Below are 11,024 nucleotides of genomic sequence, written 5' to 3'. Positions count from 1 at the left end.
ATGTCTCTGTAGGCAAAAAACTCATTTCTGACAAAGTTGCCCAAATGCATCTCAGAAGTGTGCAACTTGTTCCCTTAGTTAGAAAACGTCGAGAAACGGTCATTTCAGCTAGCGCTGTGCTTCTACACATGTATTTGCTGAACGGTGAAAGCGCACAGTAATGCACATTTCTCCCAGCAAAAACACTGTTTCTAAGGAAATGGGAACACACTGAGGAGACACTTGTGGGAGCTACTGTGACTAAAACTGAGCTTCCCTACGCACAGGGAAGCAAGAGAAATGCTGATTTCATCAAGCCCAGTTACACACTCAGAATCTTTACTACTGCGCAAATAGGCATGTCTCTGTAGGCAAAAACTCATTTCTGACAAAGTTGCCCAAATGCATCTCAGAAGTGTGCAACTTGTTCCCTGAATTAGAAAACGTCGAGAAACGTTCGTTTCTGCTAGTGCTGTGCTTCTACACATGTATTTGCTGAACGGTGAAAGCGCACAGTAATGCACTTTTCTCCCAGCAAATACACTGTTTCTAAGGAAATGGGAACACACTGAGGAGACACTTGTGGGAGCTACTGTGACTAAAACTGAGCTTCCCTATGCACAGGGAAGCAAGAGAAATGCTGATTTCATCAAGCCCAGTTACATATTCAGAATCTGTACTACTGCGCAAATAGGCATGTCTCTGTAGGCAAAAAACTCATTTCGGACAAAGTTGCCCAAATGCATCTCAGAAGTGTGCCACTTGTTCCCTGAGTTAGAAAACGTCGAGAAACGTTCGTTTCTGCTAGCGCTGTGCTTCTACACATGTATTTGCTGAACGGTGAAAGCGCACAGTAATGCACTTTTCTCCCAGCAAATACACTGTTTCTAAGGAAATGGGAACACACTGAGGAGACACTTGTGGGAGCTACTGTGACTAAAACTGAGCTTCCCTACGCACAGGGAAGCAAGAGAAATGCTGATTTCATCAAGCCCAGTTACATACTCAGAATCTGTACTACTGCGCAAATAGGCATGTCTCTGTAGGCAAAAAACTCATTTCTGACAAAGTTGCCCAAATGCACCTCAGAAGTGTGCAACTTGTTCCCTGATTTAGAAAACGACGAGAAACGGTCGTTTCTGCTAGCGCTGTGCTTCTACACATGTATTTGCTCAACGGTGAAAGCGCACAGTAATGCACTTTTCTCCCAGCAAATACACTGTTTCTAAGGAAATGGGAACACACTGAGGAGACACTTGTGGGAGCTACTGTGACTAAAACTGAGCTTCCCTATGCACAGGGAAGCAAGAGAAATGCTGATTTCATCAAGCCCAGTTACATACTCAGAATCTGTACTACTGCGCAAATAGGCATGTCTCTGTAGGCAAAAAACTCATTTCTGACAAAGTTGCCCAAATGCATCTCAGAAGTGTGCAACTTGTTCCCTGAGTTAGAAAACGTCGAGAAACGGTCGTTTCTGCTAGCGCTGTGCTTCTACACATGTATTTGCTGAACGGTGAAAGCGCACAGTAATGCACTTTTCTCCCAGCAAATACACTGTTTCTAAGGAAATGGGAACACACTGAGGAGACACTTGTGGGAGCTACTGTGACTAAAACTGAGCTTCCCTACGCACAGGGAAGCAAGAGAAATGCTGATTCCATCAAGCCCAGTTACATACTCAGAATCTGTACTACTGCGCAAATAGGCATGTCTCTGTAGGCAAAAAACTCATTTCTGACAAAGTTGCCCAAATGCATCTCAGAAGTGTGCAACTTGTTCCCTGAGTTAGAAAACGTCGAGAAACGGTCGTTTCTACTAGCGTGTGCTTCTACACATATATTTGCTAAACGGTGAAAACGCACAGTAATGCACTTTTCTCCCAGCAAATACACTGTTTCTAAGGAAATGGGAACACACTGAGGAGACACTTGTGGGAGCTACTGTGACTAAAACTGAGCTTCCCTACGCACAGGGAAGCAAGAGAAATGCTGATTTCATCCAGCCCAGTTACATACTCAGAATCTGTACTACTGCGCAAATAGGCATGTCTCTGTAAGCAAAAAACTCATTTCGGACAAAGTTGCCCAAATGCATCTCAGAAGTGTGCAACTTGTTCCCTGAGTTAGAAAACGTCGAGAAACGGTCGTTTCTGCTAGCGCTATGCTTCTACACATGTATTTGCTGAATGGTGAAAGCGCACAGTAATGCACTTTTCTCCCAGAAATACACTGTTTCTAAGGAAATGGGAACACACTGAGGAGACACTTGTGGGAGCTACTGTGACTAAAACTGAGCTTCCCTACGCACAGGGAAGCAAGAGAAATGCTGATTTCATCAAGCCCAGTTACATACTCAGAATCTGTACTACTGCGCAAATAGGCATGTCTCTGTAGGCAAAAAAACTCATTTCTGACAAAGTTGCCCAATTGCACCTCAGAAGTGTGCAACTTGTTCCCTGATTTAGAAAACGTCGAGAAACGGTCGTTTCTGCTAGCGCTGTGCTTCTACACATGTATTTGCTGAACGGTGAAAGCGCACAGTAATGCACTTTTCTCCCAGCAAATACACTGTTTCTAAGGAAATGGGAACACACTGAGGAGACACTTGTGGGAGCTACTGTGACTAAAACTGAGCTTCCCTACGCACAGGGAAGCAAGAGAAATGCTGATTTCATCAAGCCCAGTTACATACTCAGAATCTGTACTACTGCGCAAATAGGCATGTCTCTGTAGGCAAAAAACACATTTCTGACAAAGTTGCCCAAATTCATCTCAGAAGTGTGCAACTTGTTCCCTGAGTTAGAAAACATCGAGAAACAGTCGTTTCTGCTAGCGCTGTGCTTCTACACATGTATTTGCTGAACGGTGAAAGCGCACAGTAATGCACTTTTCTCCCAGTAAATACACTGTTTCTAAGGAAATGGGAACACACTGAGGAGACACTTGTGGGAGCTACTGTGACTAAAACTGAGCTTCCCTACGCACAGGGAAGCAAGAGAAATGCTGATTTCATCAAACCCAGTTACATACTCAGAATCTGTACTACTGCGCAAATAGGCATGTCTCTGTAGGCAAAAAACTCATTTCGGACAAAGTTGCCCAAATGCATCTCAAAAGTGTGCAACTTGTTCCCTGAGTTAGAAAACGTAGAGAAACGGTCGTTTCTGCTAGCGCTATGCTTCTACACATGTATTTGCTGAACGGTGAAAGCACACAGTAATGCACTTTTCTCCCAGCAAACACACTGTTTCTAAGGAAATGGGAACACACTGAGGAGACACTTGTGGGAGCTACTGTGACTAAAACTGAGCTTCCCTACGCACAGGGAAGCTAGAGAAATGCTGATTTCATCAAGCCCAGTTACATACTCAGAATCTGTACTACTGCGCAAATAGGAATGTCTCTGTAGGCAAAAAAACTCATTTCTGACAAAGTTGCCCAAATGCACCTCAGAAGTGTGCAACTTGTTCCCTGATTTAGAAAACGTCGAGAAACGGTCGTTTCTGCTAGCGCTGTGCTTCTACACATGTATTTGCTCAACGGTAAAAGCGCACAGTAATGCACTTTTCTCCCAGCAAATACACTGTTTCTAAGGAAATGGGAACACACTGAGGAGACACTTGTGGGAGCTACTGTGACTAAAACTGAGCTTCCCTACGCACAGAGAAGCAAGAGAAATGCTGATTTCATCAAACCGATTTACATACTCAGAATCTGTACTACTGCGCAAATAGGCAATGTCTCCTTAGGCAAAAAACTCATTTCTGACAAAGTTGCCCAAATGCATCTCAGAAGTGTGCAACTTGTTCCCTGAGTTAGAAAACGTCGAGAAACGTTCGTTTCTGCTAGCGCTGTGCTTCTACACATGTATTTGCTGAACGGTGAAAGCGCACAGTGATGCACTTTTCTCCCAGCAAATACACTGTTTCTAAGGAAATGGGAACACACTGAGGAGACACTTGTGGGAGCTACTGTGACTAAAACTGAGCTTCCCTACGCACAGGGAAGCAAGAGAAATGCTGATTTCATCAATCCCAGTTACATACTCAGAATCTGTACTACTGCGCAAATAGGCATGTCTCTGTAGGCAAAAAACTCATTTCTGACAAAGTTGCCCAAATGCATCTCAGAAGTGTGCAACTTATTCTCTGAGTTAGAAAACATCGAGAAACGGTCGTTTCTGCTAGCGCTGTGCTTCTACACATGTATTTGCTGAACGGTGAAAGCGCACAGTAATGCACTTTTCTCCCAGCAAATACACTGTTTCTAAGGAACTGGGAACACACTGAGGAGACACTTGTGGGAGCTACGGTGACTAAAACTGAGCTTCCCTATGCACAGGGAAGCAAGAGAAATGCTGATTTCATCAAGCCCAGTTACATACTCAGAATCTGTACTACTGCGCAAATAGGCATGTCTCTGTAGGCAAAAAACTCATTTCTGACAAAGTTGCCCAAATGCATCTCAGAAGTGTGCAACTTGTTCCCTGAGTTAGAAAACATCGAGAAACGGTCGTTTCTGCTAGCGCTGTGCTTCTACACATGTATTTGCTGAACGGTGAAAGTGCACAGTAATGCACTTTTCTTCCAGCAAATACAGTGTTTCTAAGGAAATGGGAACACACTGAGGAGACACTTGTGGGAGCTACTGTGACTAAAACTGAGCTTCCCTACGCACAGGGAAGCAAGAGAAATGCTGATTTCATCCAGCCCAATTACATACTCAGAATCTGTACTACTGCGCAAATAGGCATGTCTCTGTAGGCAAAAAACTCATTTCTGACAAAGTTGCCCAAATGCATCTCAGAAGTGTGCAACTTGTTCCCTGAGTTAGAAAACGTCGAGAAACGTTCGTTTCTGCTAGCGCTGTGCTTCTACACATGTATTTGCTGAACGGTGAAAGCGCACAGTAATGCACTTTTCTCCCAGCAAATACACTGTTTCTAAGGAAATGGGAACACACTGAGGAGACACTTGTGGGAGCTACTGTGACTAAAACTGAGCTTCCCTATGCACAGGGAAGCAAGAGAAATGCTGATTTCATCAAGCCCAGTTACATACTCAGAATCTGTACTACTGCGCAAATAGGCATGTCTCTGTAGGCAAAAAACTCATTTCTGACAAAGTTGCCCAAATGCATCTCAGAAGTGTGCAACTTGTTCCCTGAGTTAGAAAACATCGAGAAACGGTCGTTTCTGCTAGCGCTGTGCTTCTACACATGTATTTGCTGAACGGTGAAAGCGCACAGTAATGCACTTTTCTCCCAGCAAATACACTGTTTCTAAGGAAATGGGAACACACTGAGGAGACACTTGTGGGAGCTACTGTGACTAAAACTGAGCTTCCCTACGCACAGGGAAGCAAGAGAAATGCTGATTTCATCCAGCCCAATTACGTACTCAGAATCTGTACTACTGCGCAAATAGGCATGTCTCTGTAGGCAAAAACCTCATTTCTGACAAAGTTGCCCAAATGCATCTCAGAAGTGTGCAACTTGTTCCCTGAGTTAGAAAACGTTGAGAAACGGTCGTTTCAGCTAGCGCTGTGCTTCTACACATGTATTTGCTGAACGGTGAAAGCGCACAGTAATGCACATTTCTCCCAGCAAAAACACTGTTTCTAAGGAAATGGGAACACACTGAGGAGACACTTGTGGGAGTTACTGTGACTAAAATTGAGCTTCCCTACGCACAGGGAAGCAAGAGAAATGCTGATTTCATCAAGCCCAGTTACATACTCAGAATCTGTACTACTGCGCAAATAGGCATGTCTCTGTAGGCAAAAAACTCATTTCTGACAAAGTTTCCCAAATGCATCTCAGAAGTGTGCAACTTGTTCCCTGAGTTAGAAAACGTCGAGAAACGTTCGTTTCTGCTAGCGCTGTGCTTCTACACATGTATTTGCTGAACGGTGAAAGCGCACAGTAATGCACTTTTCTCCCAGCAAATACACTGTTTCTAAGGAAATGGGAACACACTGAGGAGACACTTGTGGGAGCTACTGTGACTAAAACTGAGCTTCCCTACGCACAGGGAAGCAAGAGAAATGCTGATTTCATCAATCCCAGTTACATACTCAGAATCTGTACTACTGCGCAAATAGGCATGTCTCTGTAGTCAAAAAACTCATTTCTGACAAAGTTGCCCAAATGCATCTCAGAAGTGTGCCACTTATTCCCTGAGTTAGAAAACGTCGAGAAACGGTCGTTTCAGCTAGCGCTGTGCTTCTACACATGTATTTGCTGAACGGTGAAAGAGCACAGTGATACACTTTTCTCCCAACAAATACACTGTTTCTAAGGAACTGGGAACACACTGAGGAGACACTTGTGGGAGCTACTGTGACTAAAACTGAGCTTCCCTACGCACAGGGAAGCAAGAGAAATGCTGATTTCATCAAGCCCAGTTACATACTCAGAATCTGTACTACTGCGCAAATAGGCATGTCTCTGTAGGCAAAAAACTCATTTCTGACAAAGTTGCCCAAATGCATTTCAGAAGTGTGCAACTTGTTCCCTGAGTTAGAAAACATCGAGAAACGGTCGTTTCTGCTAGCGCTGTGCTTCTACACATGTATTTGCTGAACGGTGAAAGCGCACAGTAATGCACTTTTCTCCCAGCAAATACAGTGTTTCTAAGGAAATGGGAACACACTGAGGAGACACTTGTGGGAGCTACTGTGACTAAAACTGAGCTTCCCTACGCACAGGGAAGCAAGAGAAATGCTGATTTCATCCAGCCCAATTACATACTCAGAATCTGTACTACTGCGCAAATAGGCATGTCTCTGTAGGCAAAAAACTCATTTCTGACAAAGTTGCCCAAATGCATCTCAGAAGTGTGCAACTTGTTCCCTGAGTTAGAAAACGTCGAGAAACGTTCGTTTCTGCTAGCGCTGTGCTTCTACACATGTATTTGCTGAACGGTGAAAGCGCACAGTAATGCACTTTTCTCCCAGCAAATACACTGTTTCTAAGGAAATGGGAACACACTGAGGAGACACTTGTGGGAGCTACTGTGACTAAAACTGAGCTTCCCTACGCACAGGGAAGCAAGAGAAATGCTGATTTCATCAAGCCCAGTTACATACTCAGAATCTGTACTACTGCGCAAATAGGCATGTCTCTGTAGGCAAAAAACTCATTTCTGACAAAGTTGCCCAAATGCATCTCAGAAGTGTGCAACTTGTTCCCTGAGTTAGAAAACATCGAGAAACGGTCGTTTCTGCTAGCGCTGTGCTTCTACACATGTATTTGCTGAACGGTGAAAGCGCACAGTAATGCACTTTTCTCCCAGCAAATACAGTGTTTCTAAGGAAATGGGAACACACTGAGGAGACACTTGTGGGAGCTACTGTGACTAAAACTGAGCTTCCCTACGCACAGGGAAGCAAGAGAAATGCTGATTTCATCCAGCCCAATTACATACTCAGAATCTGTACTACTGCGCAAATAGGCATGTCTCTGTAGGCAAAAAACTCATTTCTGACAAAGTTGCCCAAATGCATCTCAGAAGTGTGCAACTTGTTCCCTGAGTTAGAAAACGTCGAGAAACGTTCGTTTCTGCTAGCGCTGTGCTTCTACACATGTATTTGCTGAACGGTGAAAGCGCACAATAATGCACTTTTCTCCCAGCAAATACACTGTTTCTAAGGAAATGGGAACACACTGAGGAGACACTTGTGGGAGCTACTGTGACTAAAACTGAGCTTCCCTATGCACAGGGAAGCAAGAGAAATGCTGATTTCATCAAGCCCAGTTACATACTCAGAATCTGTACTACTGCGCAAATAGGCATGTCTCTGTAGGCAAAAAACTCATTTATGACAAAGTTGCCCAAATGCATCTCAGAAGTGTGCAACTTGTTCCCTGAGTTAGAAAACATCGAGAAACGGTCGTTTCTGCTAGCGCTGTGCTTCTACACATGTATTTGCTGAACGGTGAAAGCGCACAGTAATGCACTTTTCTACCAGCAAATACACTGTTTCTAAGGAAATGGGAACACACTGAGGAGACACTTGTGGGAGCTACTGTGACTAAAACTGAGCTTCCCTATGCACAGGAAAGCAAGAGAAATGCTGATTTCATCAAGCCCAGTTACGTACTCAGAATCTGTACTACTGCGCAAATAGGCATGTCTCTGTAGGCAAAAAACTCATTTCTGACAAAGTTGCCCAAATGCATCTCAGAAGTGTGCAACTTGTTCCCTGAGTTAGAAAACATCGAGAAACGGTCGTTTCTGCTAGCGCTGTGCTTCTACACATGTATTTGCTGAACGGTGAAAGCGCACAGTAATGCACTTTTCTCCCAGCAAATACACTGTTTCTAAGGAAATGGGAACACACTGAGGAGACACTTGTGGGAGCTACTGTGACTAAAACTGAGCTTCCCTACGCACAGGGAAGCAAGAGAAATGCTGATTTCATCCAGCCCAATTACGTACTCAGAATCTGTACTACTGCGCAAATAGGCATGTCTCTGTAGGCAAAAACCTCATTTCTGACAAAGTTGCCCAAATGCATCTCAGAAGTGTGCAACTTGTTCCCTGAGTTAGAAAACCTTGAGAAACGGTCGTTTCAGCTAGCGCTGTGCTTCTACACATGTATTTGCTGAACGGTGAAAGCGCACAGTAATGCACATTTCTCCCAGCAAAAACACTGTTTCTAAGGAAATGGGAACACACTGAGGAGACACTTGTGGGAGTTACTGTGACTAAAATTGAGCTTCCCTACGCACAGGGAAGCAAGAGAAATGCTGATTTCATCAAGCCCAGTTACATACTCAGAATCTGTACTACTGCGCAAATAGGCATGTCTCTGTAGGCAAAAAACTCATTTCTGACAAAGTTGCCCAAATGCATCTCAGAAGTGTGCAACTTGTTCCCTGAGTTAGAAAACGTCGAGAAACGTTCGTTTCTGCTAGCGCTGTGCTTCTACACATGTATTTGCTGAACGGTGAAAGCGCACAGTAATGCACTTTTCTCCCAGCAAATACACTGTTTCTAAGGAAATGGGAACACACTGAGGAGACACTTGTGGGAGCTACTGTGACTAAAACTGAGCTTCCCTACGCACAGGGAAGCAAGAGAAATGCTGATTTCATCAAGCCCAGTTACATACTCAGAATCTGTACTACTGCGCAAATAGGCATGTCTCTGTAGGCAAAAAACTCATTTCTGACAAAGTTGCCCAAATGCATCTCAGAAGTGTGCCACTTATTCCCTGAGTTAGAAAACGTCGAGAAACGGTCGTTTCAGCTAGCGCTGTGCTTCTACACATGTATTTGCTGAACGGTGAAAGAGCACAGTGATACACTTTTCTCCCAACAAATACACTGTTTCTAAGGAACTGGGAACACACTGAGGAGACACTTGTGGGAGCTACTGTGACTAAAACTGAGCTTCCCTACGCACAGGGAAGCAAGAGAAATGCTGATTTCATCAAGCCCAGTTACATACTCAGAATCTGTACTACTGCGCAAATAGGCATGTCTCTGTAGGCAAAAAACTCATTTCTGACAAAGTTGCCCAAATGCATCTCAGAAGTGTGCAACTTGTTCCCTGAGTTAGAAAACATCGAGAAACGGTCGTTTCTGCTAGCGCTGTGCTTCTACACATGTATTTGCTGAACGGTGAAAGCGCACAGTAATGCACTTTTCTCCCAGCAAATACAGTGTTTCTAAGGAAATGGGAACACACTGAGGAGACACTTGTGGGAGCTACTGTGACTAAAACTGAGCTTCCCTACGCACAGGGAAGCAAGAGAAATGCTGATTTCATCCAGCCCAATTACATACTCAGAATCTGTACTACTGCGCAAATAGGCATGTCTCTGTAGGCAAAAAACTCATTTCTGACAAAGTTGCCCAAATGCATCTCAGAAGTGTGCAACTTGTTCCCTGAGTTAGAAAACGTCGAGAAACGTTCGTTTCTGCTAGCGCTGTGCTTCTACACATGTATTTGCTGAACGGTGAAAGCGCACAATAATGCACTTTTCTCCCAGCAAATACACTGTTTCTAAGGAAATGGGAACACACTGAGGAGACACTTGTGGGAGCTACTGTGACTAAAACTGAGCTTCCCTATGCACAGGGAAGCAAGAGAAATGCTGATTTCATCAAGCCCAGTTACATACTCAGAATCTGTACTACTGCGCAAATAGGCATGTCTCTGTAGGCAAAAAACTCATTTATGACAAAGTTGCCCAAATGCATCTCAGAAGTGTGCAACTTGTTCCCTGAGTTAGAAAACATCGAGAAACGGTCGTTTCTGCTAGCGCTGTGCTTCTACACATGTATTTGCTGAACGGTGAAAGCGCACAGTAATGCACTTTTCTCCCAGCAAATACACTGTTTCTAAGGAAATGGGAACACACTGAGGAGACACTTGTGGAAGCTACTGTGACTAAAACTGAGCTTCCCTACGCACAGGGAAGCAAGAGAAATGCTGATTTCATCAAGCCCAGTTACATACTCAGAATCTGTACTACTGCGCAAATAGGCATGTCTCTGTAGGCAAAAAACTCATTTCTGACAAAGTTGCCCAAATGCATCTCAGAAGTGTGCAACTTGTTCCCTGAGTTAGAAAACGTCGAGAAACGGTCGTTTCTGCTAGCGCTATGCTTCTACACATGTATTTGCTGAACGGTGAAAGCGCACAGTAATGCACTTTTCTCCCAGCAAATACACTGTTTCTAAGGAAATGGGAACACACTGAGGAGACACTTGTGAGAGCTACTGTGACTAAAACTGAGCTTCCCTACGCACAGGGAAGCTAGAGAAATGCTGATTTCATCAAGCCCAGTTACATACTCAGAATCTGTACTACTGCGCAAATAGGCATGTCTCTGTAGGCAAAAAAACTCATTTCTGACAAAGTTGCCCAAATGCACCTCAGAAGTGTGCAACTTGTTCCCTGATTTAGAAAACGTCGAGAAACGGTCGTTTCTGCTAGCGCTGTGCTTCTACACATGTATTTGCTGAACGGTGAAAGCGCACAGTAATGCACTTTTCTCCCAGCAAATACACTGTTTCTAAGGAACTGGGAAC

Source organism: Acomys minous (genome assembly GCF_964271855.1).
Source record: "Acomys minous genome assembly, contig: scaffold_26, whole genome shotgun sequence".
NCBI classification, from domain to species: Eukaryota; Metazoa; Chordata; class Mammalia; order Rodentia; family Muridae; genus Acomys; species Acomys minous.
This window is presented reverse-complemented; position numbering follows the sequence as displayed.